Below are 25,466 nucleotides of genomic sequence, written 5' to 3' on the forward strand. Positions count from 1 at the left end.
GAGCAGTCCCACCAGTAGGAAGTAGCCAGGGAAACAAGACACTAATCCTCTTGTATTAACTGGTGGTGAGGCTGCAGTGGCATGTTTCCCCGACAACCCAGTGACAGGATCACCCATCGCTTTGAGGGCCCTGGCCTAGGTCCTCCAACCCCTGGCCCTGTAGTCAGGGCTGGGTAAATGGTAAACTTTAGGCTGAGAGACCTAACCTACTGATTTTTTACCCTCATCGAGGAGGCCTGAGCTACTATCTGTTTACTTGCTCCACCCTCATCCAGGAGGCCTGGGTTATTACCTGTTTACTTGCTCCACCCTCATCCAGGAGGCCTTGGCTATTACTTGCTTAGTTGCCCAGCCACAGGTCAGAATGCCTGAGAGACTAATCTGGCATGAGTGTGGATTCCCCAGCACCATTGAAGGGGACACCCTGACCCTGAGATGCAACAACCTTATCCACATAGATGATTTTGGTCTGATAAAGCCTAGCATCATACTGCAGATCACATTCTGTCTCTCTTACAGCCTTCTTTTCTTTTCTATATAAAGTAACAGCTGTCAGAAACACATGCAAGGAAACTCAACTAGCAAAGCAAGAGAAAACCAAATAATTCCAAAGGGCTCAGTATAGAGTATCTAAGATGAACCTCTCTCCCACCATCCTGACCACTTTCAGAACAGTTCAGCAAGGAAAATTCTAGACTAATACTCTAAAGATATTACACTGTACTACAAATGCAATTGTGTATGCGTTATCGTAGCAGGGAGATATTAATGTAATCCCTCCATTGTCAGCCCTCTGAAGCCACCTCCCCCAAGAGGTGTGCACATGTTAGTTCAAACTGGATTCTCCAGAGATCAATAGACAAAAGATCTTTTGATAAGTAGTCTGCTTTTAAACTGGCTCAGGGCCTTTTCCCTGATCACCAAATGTACAGGACCTTTAGTCCACAGAGGACCCTAACTCTTAACGAAGTATTGGAAGGGTTGGGACTACTGAGGCCCCATAAGACTGTGCGCTTGTTCTGAGTTAAAGCTGTGATGGACTTAAAACCACAAGCCAACCCCTTGGGTGGGGTATTGAGGGACTGCTCCTGCCAGATCCCAGAAGATTGGTATAATCTATAGTCATCTTATTAGCATGCATGTTTTTATTGTTTTTAATATGTCTTCTCTGTAGTGTTTTTACCTTAAGGATAAAATAGTTTTGCATAAACTCAACTGTGCATTATCTATAATAGTCAGACTGTTAACTTCTCAGGAAGCAGGTGTGCTTGGGCAGCCTATCCTATATCCATCTGATGTACTGTTCTTACACTTTCAGGAAGCTTTTGACAAGGTTCCTCACCAAAGGTTTTACGGAAACTAAGCAGTAGTAGGATAAGAGGGAAGTTCCTCCCATGCACCTGTATATGATTAAAAGACAGAAAACAAAGAATGGGAATAAATGGTCAGTATTCTGAATAGAGAAGTAAATCATGAGATTCCCCAGGGATCTGTACTGGGATTTGTGCTGTTTAACATATTCATAAATTATTTGAAAAAGGGGGTAAACAGTGAAATGGCAAAGTTTGCTAATGATACAAGATCCCAAAGCTAACTGTGAAGCGTTACAAAGGGATCTCACAAAACTGGGTGACTGGGCAACAAAATGGTAGATGAAATTCAATATTGATAAATGTGAATGAAAGCATATTGGAAAACATAAGTCCCAATTATACATACACAATGATGGGTCTAAATTAGAGGTTACCATTCAAGAAAGCGATCTTGGAGTCATCGTGGATAGTTCTCTGAAAACATCCCCTCAATGTGCAGTGGCAGTAAAAAAAAGCTAACAATGTTAGGAAACATTAGGAAAGGGATAGATAATCAGTCAGTAAATATCATAAAGTTACCATATAAACCCATGCTATGCTCACACTTTAAATACTGAGTGCAGCTCTAGTCGCCCCATCTCAAAAAAGATATATTAGAAACAGAAAAAGTACAGAGAGGGGCAACAAAGATGCTTAAGGGTATGGAACAAATTCCATATGAGGATAAATTAAAAAGCCTGGGACTGTTCAGCTTGGAAAAGAGACAACTAAGGGGGGCTATGATAGAGGTTTATAAAATGATGAATGGTGTGAAGAAAATGAATATGGAAGTATTATTTACCGCTTCACATAGCACACGAAACGGGGGTCACCAAATAACATTAATAGGCAGTAGATTTAAATCATACAACAGGAAATGGTTCTTCACACAATGCACAAACTGTGGAACTCATTTCTAAAGGATTTTGTGAACGTCAAAATTTCAACTGGGTTAAAAAACATTAGATAAGTTCATGAAGGACAGGTTCATCAATGGCTATTATCCAACATGGTCAGGGAAGTAATCCCATGCTCTGGGTGTCCCTAAATCTCAGACTGCCATGTGCTGGGACTGGATGACAGGGAAAGGATCACTTGATAATTCCATTGTTTTGTTCATTCTCTTTGAAACACTTGACATTTGTCACTATCAGAACACAGCGCGTTGGGCTATATGGACAATTGGTCTGACTTAGTATGGCCATTCTTATGTTCTTATGTCTCTGAGGGGAATAATACTGTGAGAGCAATAAATTGTTCAGCCAGGAAATACTCTGGTTAGAAGGGAGTAAGACATGTGCCTCCACCCAAGAAGGACAATGGCTGGGAAACTGGAAGCCTGGGAGTGGGTGCCCTTGCTAGACCACTGAGGGGAAATAGGAGTGCACTTGTCCCAAACTGTGAGAGATTTTACCCATGGCATATTCTTTCAAATAGGTGTTAGAGATAAAGAGGAGTGGGGAAAAGACTTTCATTAAATTCTTAGTAATTTTCATGTAAACATCAGAAAAAGTTTGAGTAGCTCGGCAAAAACAATATCAGAATGCCTTTTTTTCTGTCTTTCAGTAGTATATTTCAATTTGACTGAATCAAGTTACTTGTTAAAAGAAAAAAATGTATTGCATTACTGTGTGTTGACTCAAGAACAAGGATGTAATTATAATAGTGTGAGTAAATTTTTTATCCCCCACTAAGGTTGAGTTAAACCCTTCACCAACACATTAAACCACATAGGACTATATAATATAATCTTTGACACGGGGGTAGGGAGAAAAAAAAAGCTCCCAAAGGACTTTAGTTGATCGATAGTAGTTCAACATGTACATGTTTTGGGGGGGAAAGTATTCTCATTTAACAATTTATAAATTTCACCCATTAAAGAACTTTAAATGGGTTTTGTGAGCTGAATCATAAACACTTTATTGTCACAACAATAAAATCAGACAAATTCATGTCAAATAATTAAGTCTTGACAGTTTCATGTTCTTAGAATCTGACTATAAGCATTCAGTGCTGTATCATTTTTACAGATTTCAATTTAGCCCACCGTATGCTCTTAAAAGATTCTTTAGAATCAAATGTATATAATAAATCAGTATGGTTTAGTTCAGCTCTACATGCCATTGAAACCACTACTTTTGGGTAAAATACTACAGAATTTAAAATAGTATTTCCATAGGGTTATTTTAACCATCCTCAGAAATGTCATATGGAATCGTGTGTTTGATGTAGGATGGATTTTAAACTCACAATTTAATTAAGTCACAGACTAGATTCACTTGGAGCAGATGCAAGAATTTAGGGTGTCATGGCAACATGCAATGGGTGTTTTAGTGTGTCTAGAATGGGATGCCTGATTTATGGATATAGCTGCAACAGTCTGTGGGCTTATTTTATCTGGATGGTTGTAGTTTACTATTTCTTATTGCAATGATGGTATCTAAAACTCCCCCCACCATGCAGAGCAGTTGATTTTTTAAGTCATTGTGAAAAATTATTGATTTTTTTTCTCCTTCTGTCCATAAGATGAGACTATCTCCTAAATAATGGAGCTCCCTGAAAGGTACATTGTTTAAGGAATTTATCTCCCAGATTTGTCATAAAAAGGCCTGTGTGTTGTCATGCCATTCTGGTGTCCACAGCTTTTTCTGTAATTTGTAAGGAATATTTTTTGTTTGTTTGTTTGTTTTGTTAAAACTGACAAAAAGAAAACTTTTATTGGCCCCAAACCATAATTTTTCATCCATAAATGTTAAGATCATAAAGTGATACTTCAGTATTAAGATGGTGAAATAATGATATGTTGGACCACAGCTCTCCCATGTGGACAAGGAGGGGGAGGGAGTAGTCAGAGTTTTGCTCTGCCTCCTCAGTTTACCAGATAACATTCCCCTCTTGCTTCAGTAATGGATTCCTTCTCCCCCTGGAGCAAAGGAGAACTGCATAGACAATTATGACTCCAACCTGCTCCTGACATGGCACAGTTATGATCACCTGTTATGGCAGATTGCAATGCCACAATATAGCCCTTACTGTGTAGCCCTGGTAAAGTCACATAACTTCGGTTCCCCCAATCTTTAAAATGTATATTAGAATAATAAAAGAGACAATCCAAATCTGGAACCTCCCTCAGAGCAACTTAAATTTGGATGGTTAAGATGAAATGAAATCACCTTGGGCCTTTGTATAGCAAAACCAAAATTCAACAAAAATATAGATTTGCAAAACCAAAACCAAAAAAACCAGAATGTTCAGAAAATCTCTGAGTAATACCTGCCACAGTATCAGGGTTGTGATTCTTAATTAGCAATTGTTTGGACAGAGTTTTGAGATTGCTGGATGAAATCTGCTGTGTACACGTGGGGTACAATATTATCTAAAATATAAAACTTACTTTCATTCTAATTTAAAAGCACACAGATAAATTTAAAGCGTTACAATAATTTCACACGGTACAGAGTGGTTCCCCTAAATTGTATGGTATGAATCATGCCTCAAAGATACAACCCATCTTCAGGGATGGAGTGGAACTTCATCATCCTAGTGGGTCACTAGGAGTCAAAATGCCTCCCAGAATATCCTGCTCGATGGATGAGTTGAAGGGAAATAAATATAGTTCCCACCACAGTTCGGGGGTGCTGTTCATCCCTAAGAAACTAGGAAGGGTGCAGTCCTTGTGCTCCCCAGAGCAATTCCAGCTGGCTCGTGTGTGTGTATGTGAGGGGAGATTCCTTCTACTTCCCCATTATATATGTGGGTGACAGCCAAGCACAGTCTGGGCCTGTATCTTGTCATATTTTGAAAACTATTAATTCAGATATCCTGTTCCATATCCCCAGAACATCTTTTCTGAGATTATGGGCAGTTACTGTATGTGATAAAGGTAAATAAAATGGCATTTTCTGACAGACTGATTGACTTAAAAAAATGAACAACTATTAAGTCTTCTATGGTGAAATTTCATCTAGGACAAAGTGTTCTCCTAATGCAATAATTTTAAAGAAATACTTCTTCCATCTGGTAAATGGAATTCATAGTCTTTGGATTCAAACTGTTTTAATGAAAGAGCAATTGTCTAGGAAAATGTACTCATAAAAAGTTCCATTTTCTCTGAAACTAGACTAGTTGAGATTTTGCACTTGAACAGAATCCTCTTATCTGAAATTAGTTCATTGATTTGCATACACAGAGACCACAGATGGAACGGAGATTTAAAAGTGAAAACACCATCTGCACTTATCTTTAATGACAAGTTATAGGGCTGACTGAGAATCTCACGTTCAATAAATGGTTTTCAATATGGTTTACAAGAGTCTTCATAGTCTTAATTTGTTTTGACAATGCAAAGTTAATATTGTAAAAGCCAAAACAATTCAGGAGACTTTGTATATTATCTGTTTTGTAGTGAATGATATAGTGACAAAAATTCTTCTGCACACCACTGAGAACATGTTGACACATAGATTCTGTAAATGTAATCAAAGGATACAATTGGTTTAATGTAGCTATTCCAATCTGAGAGTGATATTATTGGAAATCATTGTCATTTGCAGTGGTGACCTGAATTATGTGATCATAATCTTATGTGGGAAAAATTCTGAACGATAATAAGCACTTGGTACTCCCACTGAAGTCAATGGCAGTTGAAGGCCTTCAGCACTTTGTAGGACTCAATACCTCTCAAAATCAGAGTTTGAGGTGTGTTAACACTTTTTCCTGCAAAGATTCCTATTTGTAGTGACCAGTATCACTCTTGAACATATCAGAAGAACTTGGAGGGTAAAATTAAGAGGCCTCCAGGCCAAAAGGGTGATCATTAACACTTAACATTTCTTCTCATATTGAAATATTGACAGGCAGGAGTTTTGGAAGGTGTACAGTTGAAATCTAAGATGTGAAGATTTCATCTTCTGACTTTCTCTTCAGTAACCAAAGGTTTAAGCCTATTTAGGCAAATCTGGGTGCATGCTTAGTACCATTTATCTCTGATTTAATCTGATCTTCTCTGCATTTTTTAATAACACTTTGTTGTATGTAAGATACTTAAACTGTTTCTGGATTAAGTCACTATCATCTGTCTCGGGTAGTGAGACACCATCCTTTGGCTGCAGATTTTTCAGCTGAAGCACAGCTTGGGTTCCTGGCAAAGGCACAGAAGGTGTTCCATCCCATAAGGTGCTGTCAGTGCTCTGGCTACAGTTGGACCAATGCATGAGAGAGGCTTAAATATCATAGAGAAGAGTATGTGTGGATGAAGATATATGAGATCACTAAATCTAACCCAGAACTTTTCCTTTGGTGCAACATGACCCCAGGAGGAGATAACATACAACAGCAGAGAAAGAAAGATGGTTGCTAAGACCCAGCTGGAACAAGTGCAGGGAAAGAAAGTAGCAGTTCACTCCCTCTCTTTTCCTTCCTGATGCCTCTCCTCCATGCAGTTTTGAAGTAGCTCCTTAGCCCTCCCTGATGGTGTCCTCCCAGTGTGGTGCAGCCCATGCCTTCCTATGGGCAGGGCCTAAATGCCTTAATCTACCTATGGAGATTGCACCTTTTATAACTATGCATATATTAGAGCTCGCTGAATAGTAAGGAAACTGACTTGCTAATTTTCTTTTGTGCATAAAAAGTCAGTGTTCCTTGGGTTCATACTATTCATTATTCATGAGCCTTCTGAAAACTGCCATATATTCATGGGAACACCTGAGAATCTAATCTAATTATAGCACAATTGTTCATCTAAAAATTCACATTGGAAGCTTGTTACTCCTTAATTGCTCTTTGTTTTTTTGGATTTTTTTTTTGTTGTCCTGTAGAAAATGTTTTAATCGTTCAGTGAGAGAGCAGAAACAATACTGAGAAACTCGGCAACCTGTCACATAACATAAATAATGAATAGCAAAAAGGGAATAGTCAAAGTGAACACATTACAAACAACCCATTGCCTGAAAATTACTTTTCCAAACTATACAGTGAATAAGAACAATGGATACACTAGTAGAAAATCAAGGATTGGATTGAATACAATTTGCTGCCAAAAAAGGACTCATTCTGTCTGTCTGTTTCTCTGTTTAATCTTAAATATTTTTAACAAATATTTGCAATGGTCTTGTAAGCTTTTCCATAAAAACAGAGAAATTAAAGGAGCTCTGCCTGGGGCTAACCATAAGGAGTATCTAGCAGGATTAAGGCCATTATTTGTAACTAGCAGTTTGACCACCTCTAGTGTGGATAGCTAATAACTTTTCAAATTAAGTGAAAAAATTAATATCTGCCTTGTATATAAAGCAAATATATTGGCAAGCTGTCTGTATATTTGTGCAGAATGTTCAATTAACTGGAGTAGCTGTAAATGGAATGCTGAAGAAAGCATGTATCCAAATGTATTATTGCTGAGATGACATCATGGAACATAGCAGATATATTTGACACTGGTTTCTTATACTCCATCCTCTTGATGCTTCTTCTGCTATTCAGGGAGCAAGCACCATGTCCCACTAGTAATTGCTAAAGGTGTCAGTTAAAAAATGCTTGTGGGAAACTTGCTCAGGGGAAAACAATCAGAATTGAGAAACAAGAGGTCAGATACTGCACAAATATTCATTTTAAGAAGAAATAATTGAAAAGAATTCAGCACACCACCAAAACAATAAATACATTAAAATGAATGTTTTCCTTCTTCTAAAGGGCATTTGACACTGACCATAAATCACCATTTGCTGTGGGACTTGCAACTTGCTGGCTCCCTGAAAAGGTAGATAAGCAATTGTCTACACAAAAGCTCTCTGTGCTGGGAATCAACAGATAATTTAAAGTGGTTAATTCAAAGGATAAGACATGCTTGGATATCTGCATTTGTCTTTCTTGGTGTGGAAAGTAATTCAGTAACAAGAATATTGGTAGATGATTTAGTACTTGTTACTGCATAGCACAGCACCAAATTCTGTCTTTGAAATAGGTGAAAATTTTGCCTTTGCAGGTGTTGACTCTCATATGATAGTAGCCAATGACATTATATAGTAGTTCGTAGAGGAAGGATAAAGTTCTAATGTAGGAAGTTTAATACCAAAACTGAACCATCATGGGGTGAAATATGTCTAACACCAAGCTTGGTGAACATTCCTTCAGTTTCAAAGCTACTTTTTTTTAGCAGTACCAAAGCAAAGTGTGATGGTTGAAGAATTTAGGCAAGTTGGCAATTACCAGGAGAAAACCAGGATTGATTGATTTATATATGTATTATATTTAAAACTTGTTCATAGAGGGTCAGTTTGTGGCTGTCCCGCATGCCACCACAAGGGATAAGAGGATGTGAGGCACTCCTTTATTATCATAATTCAGCTATCCCTATGGAGGGTAGTAGTATGAAGGGAAGAGCTCCTGCACAAGGCCATTACTTCTTCCCTGAGTGGAAAGTGGATAGGAAGGGTTAAGGAATGGGTGGATCCCCAGAATGTGCTGAGGGGCCTAAAGTTTACCAGCCATAGTGCTGGTATAACATATGATCCCTCTATGGCAAATGAATACTGAAGCAATATGCCCTAGTGGCCAGAACACTGGATTGAACCCAAGAGATCTAGGTTCTAGTCTCAGTACTGGCCTGCTGGGTGATCTTAGGTCAATTTAACTCTCTGGGACTCACTTTCCTATCTGTCATGAGGGTAATGAAACTGACTTCCTTTATAATGCACTTAGAGATCTATGGATCAAAAGTACTATATAAGACCAAGGTATTATTTATTTATTTGTCACTCAGTCACAGTCTGCTTTCTGGTCTGCTTGTGCATTGCAAAAATGCATGGCACCATACAAGGGGTTTGTTGCAAAGCCACAATTTCCCTCCTGCTAAATGCTGTGAAGTGCACATTATTCACGTGCACTAAATACTTCCCCCCATATTTTTTTTCATCCTGTACGATATATATTATTGAAATGCCATGACAATAATATTAAACAGGATGTCAATTGTCCCAAAGTATTCATGAAATGCTATGCAGTCCAATAATTACAATCATAAATCAGAAAACAGTACATAAAGTACAACAGTTAAAATATTCAGTGAAAATATTACTAAGTGAATTATGTCATGATTATGAAGGAGACAGAGAAAAAAAAACAGAAAGAAAACCTAGAAAAATAAAAGCTTAAAAAGAATTAGGCACAGAAAGGGACATGGAAGTAAAATTAAATACTTTAGTAACATAATATATTAAATTATATTTAATAATGTAAGACAAGAATTGCCCCATATTCAAGGAAATGGTCAGATTCTGTTTTCACATACACTCCTGTATATCTAAAGTTATCCTAATGCACTCAGCTGATGGTGGAGTTTGGCTTTATGGGTATGATTTTCAAAGGCTCCTAACTCCCATTTTCTAAAGGGATCAAGGCACTGTCTTTCAATGAAAATTAGACTTTTAAGTGCCCAAATCATTTTGAAAAATTAGACTTATGATCCGAAATCACTTAGGAGCCTTTGGAAACTTGTACCTTCATGTAGCACCTTGGTTCAGAGCCCCCCAACAAATTCTTATCTCAGTTATACATCCAGACTAAAGTCTCTCAAGTCAGTGGAAAAATTCCTGATTTATGCTGGTACAGGACATCAGAATCTGACCTCATATTTCCTATGTTCTGTCCAGCAACAAGCATGCTATCAGTACTCAAAAATAATTTGTATAATAAGAAAATAATAGCAAAAACATCATATGTTTTAAATATCTGTTTAAGAAGATTGCCAGTATAGCTCTGATATTTAAACACTTTTGTAGGCATACATGTGTTATTTGATGCACATTTTTAGTAGTATTTACAAATTGTTGCAGATGTTGTTCAAAATATAGGCCCTAGTGGTTTTCTGTTAATGCATTCAGCTTTGCTGATGAGGTCAAGTTAATGTTAATTAATTCATGCTAATGTTAATTAGTGTTCATAAGGAGGTTATGTTATTACATCTAAATCTCTAACTATGTGAGATCTAATTTTGTAGGCAATATGAACTCATGAGCAGAGATAGCCAGATTTACCCCTGTACTGGAATGAAGGGTGGAAGGATTGGAGTTTGTCAAGGAGCCTGTTACAGTTGCTTGATTCTCAGGGTGTGTATGTGTTGGCCCCAGCCCCAGTAGAGCAGCCCAGCATCTACTGTAAATAACAGGACTGGAAAATAGTCCTTCATAGATTCCAAGACCTAGAAGAACCATTGTGATCATCTAATCTGACCTGTATAACATAGGCCATAGATTGTCCCCAAATAATTCCCAACTACAGCATAGATTTTAGAAAAACATTCAACCTTAATTTTAAAATAGTCAGTGGAGGAGAATCCACCAAGACCCTTGATAAATCATTCCAACAATTAGTTACCCTCACTGTTAAAAAAATATATGCATTATTTCTACTTTGAATTTGTCTAGTTTCAACTTGCAGCCATTGGATCATGTTTATACCCATTTCTGCTAGATTTAAGAATCCATTGATTTAAATCCTGAAATACTTGGGGAATCTGCTCAGTGTACAAAAGCTGGTGCATGTCCACTTTCCTTTTTGAAAGTGGCAGAGTGGGTAATGAACTTACACTGGTCAGGCCTCTGACCAGGACAAGATGATACAACTCTGGGGTCTTAGGCTGGGGAGCTGTGAGGAATTGGCTGAAGCCTCTCTATTGTTGGTTCATGAGTGGCTGGCAAAGCATTCATGTAACACAGCTGGGTGTGTCCCTGCCCATGGATGCTTGTGTAAGTGCAATACCCAGCACGATTTACAGATTGTCATAGCATCACAATGTGAGAGGGTGCTCAGGTTAATGAGCCAGAGAACTCAGCAGTAGCCTAGTTCTAGGTTGCACCCCAGGTACCCATCACGTTTTGTTTTGTTTTGCAGATTGCTACGGGATCAGTAATTTGAGCTAAAAGCCCAATTCAGCAGCAGACTTAATTATGTGCTTAACTTTAAGCATGTTAGTAGTCCCATTGAAGTCAAAATATTATTGACTTTCTAACTGATGCCAGCAGGACTATTCATGTGCTTAAATTTATGCACATATTAAGCACTTTACTAAATTAGGGCCTAAATCATCAGCTTCAGACCTGTACAGCTAAAGATGTCCACAGTAAATGGTCAAGAAATGCTACTTGGGACTTAGTGGTAAATTTGCGCTATAAAAGATTAAGTGCATTGATCCCTTTCTTCTTTTCTTAGCACCTTGTACTCATTTAACTTCAAAAAATAAACATGAAAAACAAATCTCCTATTTTCTCTTCATGATCACAGGAAGAATGACAAGAACAGAGGACAATATCAGTTATGTCCTGCTTTCATTTATTCTTTAAGAGATATACTGCTTCACCTTTTTCTTTCACAAGTTTATTCAGTTCACAGGTTCAGTTTAAGGGATTTGCTCCAGCACTCAGGTGCCCACATCCTTTGGAGTGTAGACACAAAGGAGAGAGATGTGCAGGCCTTCTTGCCCCTCCCCCCGATATGAATTGCACAAACTGGGTTATGTTATAAACAAGAAATAAATGTATTAACTACAAAATTTATTAACTACAAAAGGGATAGCAAACAGATCAAAGCAGATTACCTAGTAAATAAACAAAACTGCAAACTAAGCTTAACGCACTAGATAGGTAACATATAAATTAGCAAATTCTCACCCTGAGTGATAAACAGGCTAGCAGATTCTTAAGACACAAGTTGCCTTGGCTTTCCCAGGTTTTCATACACAGTCTAAAGATCCTTCTAGCCTGGGACCATCACTTCCCACAGTTCAGCTTTTGTTTCTCAGGTGTTCCATTGTAGCGAGAGTGAGGTGCCTCCATAATGTCATTTTCCCTCTTTTATATCTTCTCCCCACTTACTGGAAAGCTCTTTTTGTGTAGTGCTATCTCTGAGAGGTTTCTATTGTACACAGTTCCTGGGGTAATCCTTGTGCTTGTGTGCATTTCCTCAATAAGCCATTAACATTGTTTGGCCTTTTTTACTGTCATAACTGAAAGGCTGCTTGTGGGTGTTTTCAACCTCAGGACATGTTTCAGCAACACATGCATAGCCAAACTTCATAACTTCACACATGATGATACCACACACAATCCAACAAAATATTAAAGTCTAGCAGATGAAGACTTTTAGAATGACACCTCAGAAGACATATTTTGTATAAGACATATGCTAATTACATGGCAGTGGTGAATATTGGGGTGACAGGGTGTAAAAGCCTGTGGTTTAATCTTCTCCCTCCATTTCTACTATTCATTGTCTCATTGTGGGGGAAGGATAGCTCAGTGGTTTGAGCATTGGCCTGCTAAACCCAGGGTTGTAAGCTCAGTCCTTAACTGGACTCAATGACCTTTCAAGGTCCCTTCTAGATTCTATGATTTCTTTACCAGGAGCCATTATTTGTCTATGTCCCTCTCCATCTCTGCAGGAGCTCACTGCATATCTTCTCTCATTCCATGTTTTTTCACTTGATTTCCCACCCCACTTCTGTGGCATGTTGTTCTCCTTTCTACTTTATCTCTTACCCTACTGCTTCACTCCAGTGCATATTGTTCTGGAACAGTTCCTCTGAGCATTAGCTGCACTACTCAGAAGTAGCTCTAGGACACATTGTGAAGCACAATTCCCTACCTGGTTTTCTCTTGCTCCAGGCAGAGGTAGTAATTTACTGCGGGCCAATTACAATTTCAGTTTACTGCTGTAAATTATGACAATTACCACACAAGTTCAGCTGTGCTGGTCAGCCTGTTCAGGAGTGGAACCAACTTTCTTAACATCTCTCTGCCTATTTCTCCACTCATCTGGCCCAGTGTGAGCATAAAAGGGCACACAGCATCCTCTTACCTCTGAATGTGTGGGCCTGAAATACAATTAGCCAAAGGTGGGTTTACTGTCTTTACTTCTCTGTGCAGTTGTCAGGGTTCCCTTCCCACTCTGAACTTTAGGGTACAGATGTGGGGACCCACATGAAAGACCCCTAAGCTTATTTCTCTCAACTTAGGTTAAAACTTCCCCAAGGCACACATTCTTCCTTGTACCTTGGATTAGGTAAATGCTGCCACCACCAAGTGATTCAAACAAACATTTAGGGAGGGCCGCTTCGAGCCCTATTCCCCCCTAATGTCCCCCCAAGCCCTACACCCCCTTTCCTGGGGAGGCTTGAGAATAAACAAGATGAGCACAATACCAATCAGATTCTTTAAAAAAACAGAACTTTATTAGAAAGAAAAAAGGTAAAAGAAGCACCTCTGAAAAGTTAGAATGGAAGGTAATCTCACAGGGCAATCAGATTCAAAACACAGAAGATTTTCCTCTAAGCTAACCATAAAGTTACAAAAAGAAGAAAAAAACGAGGAATACACCTTCCTTTCAGCACAGAGAAAATCACAAGCCAAAACAAAAGATAAACTAACACATTCCCTTGCTAGTACTTACTAATTCTATAGGAGTTGGATTACTTGCTTTCTTGATCTGTGTCTGGCAAGAACCACACGGAACAGACAGAACAAAGCCTTCCCCTTCCCTCCCCCCAGGTTTGAAAGTATCTTGTCCCCTTATTGGTCCTTTGGGTTGGTGCCAGCCAGGTTACTTGAGCTTCTTAACCCTTTGTAGGTAAGAGGATTTTGTGCCTCTGGCCAGGAGGGATTTTATAGTACTGTATACAGAAAGGTGGTTATCCTTCCCTTTATATTTATGACAGCAGTATATAATCGAAGTCACAGTCTAGTCCTCAGGAAGACACACCAAAATGAAACCTAGTTGCTTTATTTATGCCTTAAGTGCTATCCTCCAGTTTTTTAGAAAGCAGGAACCTAGTAAATTTCACTTTTCCTACTACACCATTAACAGAGTGAGTACCTGTTATGCACAACCATATAACCAAAAAAGCATATATATATTCTGAGAAACCAAGTTGTTACCCCCTACTGTGAAAGTGAAAATATCCCATGTTAACATCAATAAAAATGGTGATTCACTGAAAAGGGTAAGTTTGGTAGTGAGTTTATCCCAGTATTTGCTAAGCAGCATGCAGAAATTTAGATGGACAGCTTTCATGACTTTAATGGAAATTGTATGGCTAAGTCCTTGTGTAGTGCTTTGAAAATGTATTGGGTGGTGTTATAACATTACATTTGAAATATTTTTTCACTGTTAAAAGAAAAATTTAAAACTATATATATATAACAATAGATGCCTTTATTGTTCATGATTCCAAAGCTGAGCTCAGTCTCTCAGGGATCTACTGCCATTTATATAAATGATTCAAGCAGTTTGCTCCTGGGTTCTGACATCAGAATAGCCTTCAAATGAATTGCAGCCTTATATTAACCCAGGGGGGCATCTATTATCCCATATGTGTTACTAACTTGAATTCTTTGTTCAGTCAATTGCTTTTTTGCAGCCTACGTTATTCCTTTAATAATTATCAGTGAGAATTCAGTAAAAGGGTTAGCTTTTGTATTATAGAATAATACCAAATTCTGGGTTTGTAAACAGCAATGCATTAGTGCACAATTTATTGAGATTTCGGAAAGAACTAAATAAATATATAATGCTATTGAACAATATAATAAATAAATTTGCTGGATGCAGATACAATATTTGCTGGGAAGAGTAACAAATAAAATTATATGTGAAATATCTTCCACTCTATCAACTCCTATAAATTACAGTAGCAGGTAATAAAAGTAGATTCTATTTTTCCTAAAAGCAAATTTATACCTCCATTTCATAGTACAGATTTAAAGGAAATAGTCACTGTAAAGGATTGGTTTTGCTAACTCCCCATTGTATGCTGTAGTTCTTAAAATCTTTCCTAAAATAAATTAGGGCCTGTCTATTCAGGCACACTAAGGAAAGTTAAGATGAATTAACTAAAGATGTGAAGTTAAAGCTAGGGTGACCAGAGAGCAAATGTGAAAAATCGGGACGGGGGTGGACCCTATATGAAAAAAAAAGACCCCAAAATTGGGACTGTCCCTATAAAATTGGGACATCTGGTCACCCTAAATAAAGCATATTAGTTAGAGTGCATCAAGCTCCCATATAGATGTGCTCATTCAGAAGTAAAGTGGTTTTAGTGTGCTGTAGTGTAATTCTCCTTCAAACAAGATTAAGTTACAACTAATTAAAGCCACTCTGGGCCAGATTCTAATTCCCTTATTCGCCTTACTCCTCGAGTATTCGCTCTGACTTCAGTGACTACTCAATGTGAGTAAAGGTGGCAGAATCTACCCCTTCATCATTATTAATTATTATTCTATTATTGTTGTTGTTGTTATTTATTTGTGGTAGCATGCAAATGCTTCCATCAGGATCAGGGCCCCATTATACTAGGCACTATGCAAATATATGGAAAGACACAATCCTTCCCCAAAGAGCTCAAAAACAAATTTCCCTGGGAGCAAGCACAAGCCTTAACTTTTACTGCAGTAACACACAAATGAGTGAAGAACAAGACCAATTAACCATTCTAGCCCATACCCGTGACAGTGCAGGATTGATTATTCCCTATAATATATTTTTTAGTATTTTATCCAAATGACCTTTAAAAGAGAGGCCCAAGGTTTGCATGTCTATATTTGTCCATAAAATCGCACATTCAAACTAAATACTCATGCACATTTGAATGCATTGGCATATGAATGTGTGACAAGTGAAGTCGTTACACAAGTACTTGGTTTTGGTGAGTCATAGCACACACAAAGGACAAGTCTTCAGAGACATCAGTATGTACACACAAGACCAAGGCATGAAGGCTTAGCTTAATTTTCCAACTGGATTCTTTTGGCCCAGACTCAAATATTCACCAAAGTCAATCCTAGCTGCTGATCTCACCTTCTAATTTTGAGGCTGATCTATCTTGTTTTGTAGACTTTGGAGAAGCTGTAAAAATTAGCTTTAAAGAGAAACCGTTGTAACTTCAGTTATACAGGACATTAACCCTTCCATAATTAGCCCTCTGTGACTGATAGCTCACATATAATGCACTCAAATACTGTAGTGACGGGTGTCTAAACAATATCTTAGCTAAGGGAGGACAATGCAGAGATTTTTATTAATAATACTTAAAAGTACTTAATAATACTTCACACAGATCTGGACTGTTGTGTTCATTTGCTGGCCAGTATACTGTAGTTATCAAGTCCTTTCTAAAACTGAAAAAGTATTTTTAGCTTCCACCTGCACTGCAACTGGAGACAGAAAAAAAGAGACTCCAATTTAACATCTCATCTCATGGAAGGCATCTCTCATGATGCAGCATCTTTCAGGTACTCTTCTGCTCCTATTAGCAATCCATGTGAGCCCAAGACATGTCTCAGACTTCCTACCTGCCCAGCCAGAGATAAGAGAGTGCTACTAAATTAACTGTTTTTATACCTTTCTTGGGAACGAGCCGTGTTCCAGCTCCATGGTAGTGTTAATTAATCCTACTATAGGTCTAGATAAAACCTGGCACTCTAAGAACACATAATTGTGCTTAATTACAGTACCAGCAGTTGAGTTGTCACATAAATTATTGTTCATCAGTGACTGATGTGAGGTTTCCAAATTCTGAGAAGCAGATTGGATTCCAAATTATCTACAGAGATATCTAAAATGCATTTGAAGTATAACCCTGAAAGAGCTTTCTAGTGATTTGTACATGATAGTGATTTAGGAAGTGTTTCATGTGAACAGAAAACACCTTTACTCTCTTATTTTAGTCCTTAATTTAAACCTTTTACAGGTTTTACTGAAGAGTAACCTTTCTGAAAGGCAACCTGTTGAGATCAAAACTGAAGTAATGACCAAAAAAAAAAAAAGATTCATGATACACAGGACCTGTGTTTGTCACGTGTATTGTTAAAATCCATTCCACTCAAACCTCTATGTTTTTTTACCACAGCCTAATAAGTGCTTCCCAGTTTAAAATTTCTACTTAGAGCTATAGTGTGGTTTTGTGGGTCTCACAGAGCTCAACTTTGCAATAGGGCAAGCTGTTTTTTTAACTGAGTGCTACCTTAAACACTTCCTGCTCCACAATTATTCTTTGAGCACATTCAGTGCTCCCCGACAAAATTAATGCATGCATGGTATATACAGTAATACAATGCTGCAGGAAAGCCTTTCCAATCATATCCCCTATTTTCATTTTTCAGTCATTTACAACTTTCTAAAATATATCCTTTTGCAAATTAAACCTTTAATGTCTGATTTCAATGGGAGAAGGTGCAGGCCCTTAGGGAGAACTCATGTAAAGCCAATGCTATCCTATTCCACCAGAAGTCACTCTGACTACTGAGGCATGATGCTGTGAGACTAGAAGGGTATAATGCTTTCCCCCAACCTCCCCATTGTAGCTGAATTAGTTTATCAGAGAATGTAGCAGTGCTTTGGAGTCATAGTTACTCTGTTCAGTTTGGATCACTTAGATTCTGAATTGTACATAACAATAAATGTTCCCTAAATGTACAAGTGGCAGTTACTATGTGCTGAAGTTTAATGTGTTTCATTGTGCTTCAGGCTGTGCTGGATGGGGATGAGGAGTAAGAAATAAGAGATATTTCTCTCTCTAACTTCTACACAAACTAAGTATTCATTGAACAGATTCAGTGAGAAAATTCCTGAAAGTGTATTGTTATAGCCCCATCTACAGCAGCTGGGATCATAACCTTTTAAAAAATCTGTAGCTATACATTTGAATAATTGATTGCTGATTCTTGGGCTAGACACAAGCCATCTTAGCTGGTGTTAATTCACCTTACAGCTGCCTTAAGATGAGTGCCTCAGGATTCCATTCTAGGTCTCATGCTTTTCCCTGTCAGTGTTCTTCCCCTTAGAGACATCATTAGGAAACAAGCTGACAATTCATTAGTAAGCAGAAGAGGAATGAGAAGCATATATTTTATTTCTCAAAGTATTCAAATACCATTTTGTTTTGTGTAAAATGTATCACAGGTACACATAATGAGATGTATTTCAGCATCTAATTTCAAATCCTGACAAGATAAAAATAACTGTACTTGGTTTAACTCTATATTAAAAGGAAACTGATTTGAATATCTGCTTTCCATAATTTTTTTCCTGTAACTAGAAAAGTTTTTGGCGTTATTCACTTTTGCATTTTAAAGAACCTATTCAAAGCACCCTGCAGGCCTTATAAAGTGTAGCACTGAAATTCATTCATAATGGAATTTTATGAATGCTGGAAATCTAGTCTCACTTCCTCTAAGTGGTCTATAATAATTCATCTCTTAAATATTCAATGATTTGTAGCTCTGCAGAATAAGTATGGACTCTTAATTTATTTTTTAATGAGACTAATATCTCAGAAAACTTCTGGCTCTCACCAGACTTCAGTTGTAATGGCCACATTAAATATTCACATACTGTAACCAAATAGGAGGGTTCTAGGTGGTGGTATGCTATAATAGATCATGTGGAACTGGAATGCCTTCAGGAATTTTTTTCTCCAAGTTATCCAAAGGATATGACTTTCATAATTTCCCCTGCATATTTCTTGTAACTAGTCTGGGATCCAAATATTAAGGTACGATCAGACCATGAAAATGAAATACTTTTCAGTGCTCAGAGAAGAAAGACAGAGGTGCAAGGGATCAAGACAATCTTCTGATTAGTTCAGACATGCAATAAGATAAGAAAGTTGTGAAGGGCATGTGTGTGAGCAAAGCTCCTCTCTCAGGCATTTACACTTTGATAATCCAAAGACATACTGAAGCACAGTTCCTTCTAAGTTAATTCCTTCAAAGTTCTCTCACAAAGCTACCATTCTCACTGTACTTATAATTCAGAGGTTTCATTATGCTGCCCTTTTGCCTTGAAATTATTAAACTTGTAGGGTTCAAAATATATTAATATTACTTTATTCCCTTCTGAAATTGAATTAATGAAGGGACATTGTTAAGATGAAAATCATATATTAAAAATATCTTTATGTGTTCCTAATAATACCTTAATATTATAAAAACTGAAATCATTTAAAAAAGCTACTTTACTTTTTAAAATGGATATTGCTTATTTTTTGTTCCATGTCACTCATCTCAATCGAATTAGATGGTCCAGTTTCATCTTATTGTTCATGCTATATAGTGTAATGCTGTTTTGTGAGGGGTTCCAATGTTGCACTAATATGTTTAAATACTATTTTTTTTCAGAGCAATTAACTGAAAATCTAAAACATGAAAACATTCCATTCACCTAAAGGTTGGAAAATATTGATGCTAAACCAAGTGATAATATGTCATGTAATCTGTTAATAAGTAAACAAACAAAAACAAATAAAGAAAAGAAAAGAAAAACACCTTCAGTGTGGTTCTTAAAACTACCTTGAATACTCAAGTCCTCAGTCATCCCTGTATGGAGGTTTAACTCTGTTGAAATTAATGATATTACAAAAGCTTCAAACAGGGGTAGCACAGTGGTGATTTGGGAACTAGATTTCCTTCTTGAGTGCAACACAAGATATCATAGCTCCTCTGCTTTGCTGTCTTCTTCCCAGTTGGCACCAGTCACTTCCATCTTGTGTACTGGAGTCTTTCTTTGCCAGTAGTTCTAATATACTCCTGCAATAGACAACTGACTATTCTTCTGCAACACAACTCAGCTCATCAGCTCTGATATATGTCAGTTGTTTCCTGGCATCTGCAACCTCCAAGGTAAGTTGAGCCATATCTGCAAAATATCCATTAGCATTTCTTTGGAAATGCACTCAGAGATGGAGGTATTTATTTTGAACATTAATGAGGAGAAGATGACTGTGTTACTTGCAGTTTGTAAAAACACTGTATTTTTTTTAAAGAAATACCCATATTCAACTGTCTTACTGCTTTAGATCATTATATAACAACACACAGGCGTTTGTAAGTGTGATTGATATGACAGTAAACACTTAAGTTTTCAGCTTGAATTCAAATTCCTAATGACGTGACATACTGCCAAGTTTTTCCTTGCAAGTCATTGAGTCTGAGCATGCAATTCTTTAGAGGACTTCAATTTACTGCCAGTGGTAGAGAACAGAGAACAAGGTTGTCATTCTGTGTTCACAAGCGCAGTCAGTACAGTGTAACTTATTTGGACAAAAGAAGCTGATTTCTTCAGAACAGCTCTGAAAGTTGCACGGATCTGAATCATTTTTATCTCTTACGCCACATGGCAGGAAATTCAGTTTCTTCAGGTTGCATACAAATTGAAATACACCCATAGAATATTGGAGTATTTCTTTTACTATACCTGTGAAATGAAAACTTTGGTATATAGCGTCTTATCATCTTGATTTCAGTGGGATTTCTTATGGATACTGTTCTGTGGTCTGGATGTTGTGCAGGCGCTACAAAGTATGTAGGGAGCACAACAAACAATGTCTACTTTCAACGAGGCTTCTTTATTAACTTATGAATTCAATAAGATTTGTTCAGGAAATTGCCATCTCTGTCACAGGAGGCTTTAGGGGACTGATGGCATCCAGAGTTAATGGAGGCAAAGGCACTTGACATCCTGTGGTCTCCTAGCTTTACAAGAGGACCCTACAGATCATTACTTAGCATGACAGAAAGCAACTCCGATCCTCTGTGGAACAATTGGAGAGGATGTTTCCAGGAGAGCATCCTTATGGAGATTTCCTCCACCAGAGCATTTTCTGCAGAAGATGGCAATCCAAACTTCAGTAAGGCCCTAAGAATTGGCTCTCAGTGAGCTTACATCAATATTCTTTGACCATCTCTTTAGGTGGAAATCCCAGCAAGGGTCTGAATTGATTAAATTACAAGAGTTGTGTAAAAGCTGAATAGACATGGGGATGTTTTCTCCCCAGAGGCTGAAATCAATTATTTTCTCACAAACGGTTAATGAAATACTGTTTATTTTGGAACCTCTAGTGAAGACTTTTAATTTGATTTTCCATACAACCATGAAAAACCCAAGTTTCTTAATAGCCTAAGGAAGCCAACTGTTATGTAGTCCCTATTGTCTCCCAATCGGTTTTAAATTGGTAATTGGGCTAATGTCTTATGTTTTACACACACACACACACACACACACACACACACACACACACACACACACACTCACACACACATCATGCTTTCAGTCTGAATGACTTTTTGTTTCAGACTAAAGGAAACAAAAGTAAAAGGAACTAAGTGAGAGCATAGTGTATTTCTCTGCAACATACACCATCAACTCTGCCTCAGAAAATGGCAGCTGGCCCCTGCATAAAACACAGAAAACCAAATTACAACAGTTACAAAGCACCACATTGTCCACTATATATGATCAAGCTGGAGGCTAAATTGCAAAGGAAGGCGGTCACGCAAGAGCAAACCAAATCAAAACTGTTCAATATATCATTGACTGATTGTTCCATAACTGAATTATTTCATCATAATCTACATCTTCATGGATAGACATCTGGAGCTGCAGGTGTTTGGGGCTTCCCCAGGGGAAAATACCTATCAATTTAGTTTTCTATCAGCAACACTGTGTTGTCACAGGGCATATGCTTGTATGGCTCATCATTCTGTTGAGCTGTATTGCTTTCAGCAAAAACACTGATGATAGACTGAAAACAACAAAGATACTTTGGTCATTAGCTCCCTACAAATAGACAGCTGTCAAAGGGCTTACCCTCCAGCAGTGCAAGGAGACTTCAGTGAAGCAAACCTTGGAGATTCCTAGTTTAATAGGACATGTTCAAGGCATCTTGTTGACATATTGGATATTGCATTATCCTCTCATTTTTATCTGCAAAAGGAAGGGAAATAATTATACTGTCATCTGTTTTACCTTTGCTGCAAGGAGAATATGACTAAATATTCTTGACTAAATCTACTACCTCAATTCTAGTTTTCTTAAAGTTATCCCAGCAGCCTTTCCTGACATTGTGGCAGATTATGAGATGTGTTCACTGGTGCACAATAGTATCTATTAACAATAATAAATTTGGTTTAAGGGATTCTCAATATTGTGCATTACTCACTAAAATTCTCTGAGTTGGCTGCCAGGAAGGGAATTATATTTCCAACAATTTGCTTCTCAATAATGTCTGCTAGGCACACAATGGGGGGGAGGGGAGTGGGATGGTTTGTCTCTTGTATTTCCTTTCTGCTGGAATGTGATATGCTAGATACAGTTTAGGATCAAATCTATACATGGAAGAGCAAAGGACATTTTATAAATATTAATTATTAGTTTAGTTAGAAACAGAAACTGACAATTTGTAAAAAAAAGTTATAATTTGATCATATATAGTTTAAGTACTGTATATTCACTAAGTTCTACTGTGAAACCAAGTGAATTTAAAAACAAAACAAAACAAAAAAAAACCCTACAGCTCAATTGTCATGTGTATTCTCAAAGAACCCGTTTAGGTCTTGGATGGTGTAATACTATGAGCAATTTTCCAGTGTGGAAGACCTTCCTGGTTTAATCCTAAAGCTTAAATAAAGCACACATTTCCTATCCATTTGTTTTTGTTCACAGATATATTTTAAGTCACTCAGACAAAAATCCATTTTTTGATGGACTCACTTTAAAGGGCTATCATAAAGGGCAATCACTTTGCTTATGTTGGTTTTCACTGAAATTCTGGTAGTAGTATAAATGAGCCAATTTGCTATTCCCATAATAGTCTGCTTGGTTTGCTAAAAGGCAAAGCAGTGAATTAGTAGGCAGAGCTCACTTGAAAGAGCTCACTTATCTCATACATTCTAATATTTGATGGTACATGATACTGTAAAGTTTACCAACATAAAAAGACTTCATTATATGTTTCTGATGACCAAAAGACTAATGTAAGCCTGTCAGGTGACTTGAGAGAAATGTAGAATTCCTGTGAGTTTTAAATCCATGTTAATTTGAGATGTTTTTTCACTACTAAAGCTTTTTAGGCAATGGCAATTACTTGAATTGCAGATTTGCCTGATTAAAAAAACCAATTCAGACTCTTAGATTAACACTTTGTTTTTCTGGGGGAAAGACTAAAGGCCTGTCAATAAAATAATTTTTTCACAGCTACCCACCCAGCTGAACAACTTCAAGTGTTCACAGATTTGTTGCCAGGTAAGCAATGCTAACTCTCCAGAAAGAGCATTCAAGCTTCCAGACAGAAAAAAATATATTGGGGTGGGGGAGACCCAAGGAAAAACAATGGTACCCACACACAAATTAGGATATTTAAAACTATGCTTGCCATGATTATCATTATTGGCCACTTGGACATACATACATAGCATGCTGTTGAACATGTGCCAAGCTAATCACAGTGTAGTGTAAATTCTGTCTCCATCTCTGTGGGCATGGAAAGCCCTAAAGATGACAGAACACTCTTGCATATAGAAGAGCGTAAAGAAGCTTGCAAAAGGGGGGTTACCCACTCTTGTTAGCTTCAGAACTGTTCTACTCAAAGGTTGCAGTTGAAGTTCTGTGCAAGATGAGTTTGGAGGGAGGGCAGGGCCGAAACTAACGACTGAGGCTGGTGGATCTGCAAATACACAGATACATTGGTAATTACTCCCAATAAATGGAGGGAGCACACTGGCCTCAGATACCACTACTGCCCTGACACTGCTGTGCCAGCCATGGAGCAGCTCCACTCATATTTTGCAGCTTGGGGAGAAGACCTTCCTTCCTGTGGGAAGAGCCGCGGGCCAAGGGATGTGCTGGCTGCGGCTTCCCACCTCCTGCATTGGCCTGGGATGGCGAACCGCGGCCAGTGGGAGCTGCGCTCGGCCGAACCTGCCAACGCAGCTGGTAAACAAACTGGCCCGGCGAGCCTCATGCCAGATGTTGCCGACCCCTGCATTAGGGTGAAATTCATCTGGTTAAGGGCTTAAGTGAGATGTGAGCCATGAAACGTTCTAGAGAAAATTTCACTCGGTATAAACATAAACTGTATATGCCAGTATATACCAGTTCCTTCTAGATCAGTGAAACTTTTGTACTGGTGACCCCTTTCACATAGCAAGCTTCTGAGTGTGACCCCCCTCATAAATTAAAAACATCTTTAAATATATTTAACACCATTACAAATGCAGGAGGCAAAGCGGGGTTTGAAGAGGAGGCTGACAGCTCATGACCCCCCATGTAATAACCTTGTGACCCCCCGAGGGGTCCCAACCCCCAGTTTGAGAACCTCTGTTCTAGATAACCAACACTTAAGCATTAGTTCATAAAGCTATCCCCAAGACTGCACTCTTCAACATGCATTCATTTTTTTTGACTATAGTACCACCAACATTAATGATTGAATAGGTGCCATTTGCATTGATTGTGGGGACCAATATATATTCTTTAAATGTTAATTGTTGACTACTCATATCATTCCATTCTGTCAGACTTCTTGACACATTGTGATGAAGCTACCAGGGGGAATACTTTCTTTTGATACAACACCCACTCTGTATTTGGATAGCAGGCATCTGATCCAAATGTGAATAGTGAATAGCAGCAGTGGGTGAACTAACATTTCTGCAGTGTTAATGAAGCCGCAAATGCTGAGGATCTATCTGACTACTTTTTTAAAAATAGTTCAGCATGTCTCTATCAATTATTTTTTTAAATTTTGCTTTACTATATATTTCTGCATCGGGTTAGTGCCCTTGAGACAAAACATCTCATTGACAGATGTCCTCAGGGAGAAAAGACATTTAAATCACAGTCTTAAATATAATACTGTCAACACTGTTTATAACAAGAATGTTTGAGAAACTTGTAACTAGCACAAGGCTTGATACATTACTTCTTACTGCTCTTCATTTGGGATGGAATCTCTTTTATGGAGCTACAAGATAGACATAAACAAATACATTAAATTAAATTAGTGGAATGAATAAAAGTTAACCCTTTGTAGCACACCAAACTGTAGTTCCATTCAGGAAAGAATAGTTTGTTCACCCCATCAGAATTGCATAATGAAATTATAGCTTTAAAACACCTTTTGTGGTACATTATTTAATATGACAGAGTGGGTGAAATCCAGGCCCCATTCAAATCAATGGGACTTGTCATTGATGTTAGTGAGGCCAGGAGTTTGCACAATGCTTATCAAACCTTCAGTCTGCTTGTCCTCCTCTTTTTAACCTTCAGAGTCTTAAATTCCTCTCTCGTGTCTTC

General features: G+C 37.9%; 1 long non-coding RNA gene across 2 annotated transcripts; it reads left to right on the plus strand.

The window, feature by feature from the left end:
• The first annotated feature begins 7 nt into the window (after positions 1–7).
• Positions 8–19,587, plus strand: LOC120379427. 2 transcript variants are annotated; one of them, XR_005587534.1, is made up of 4 exons: positions 8–180; positions 1,319–1,444; positions 8,040–8,106; positions 19,514–19,587. It is a non-coding gene; the product is annotated as an uncharacterized LOC120379427 (long non-coding RNA). The 2 variants fall into 2 exon arrangements; XR_005587535.1 differs by lacking the exon at positions 8,040–8,106 and having other exon boundaries at positions 19,514–19,581.
• Positions 19,588–25,466: the final 5,879 nt, after the last annotated feature.

This window comes from Mauremys reevesii, linkage group 1 (assembly GCF_016161935.1).
Source record: "Mauremys reevesii isolate NIE-2019 linkage group 1, ASM1616193v1, whole genome shotgun sequence".
Classification (NCBI taxonomy): domain Eukaryota; kingdom Metazoa; phylum Chordata; order Testudines; family Geoemydidae; genus Mauremys; species Mauremys reevesii.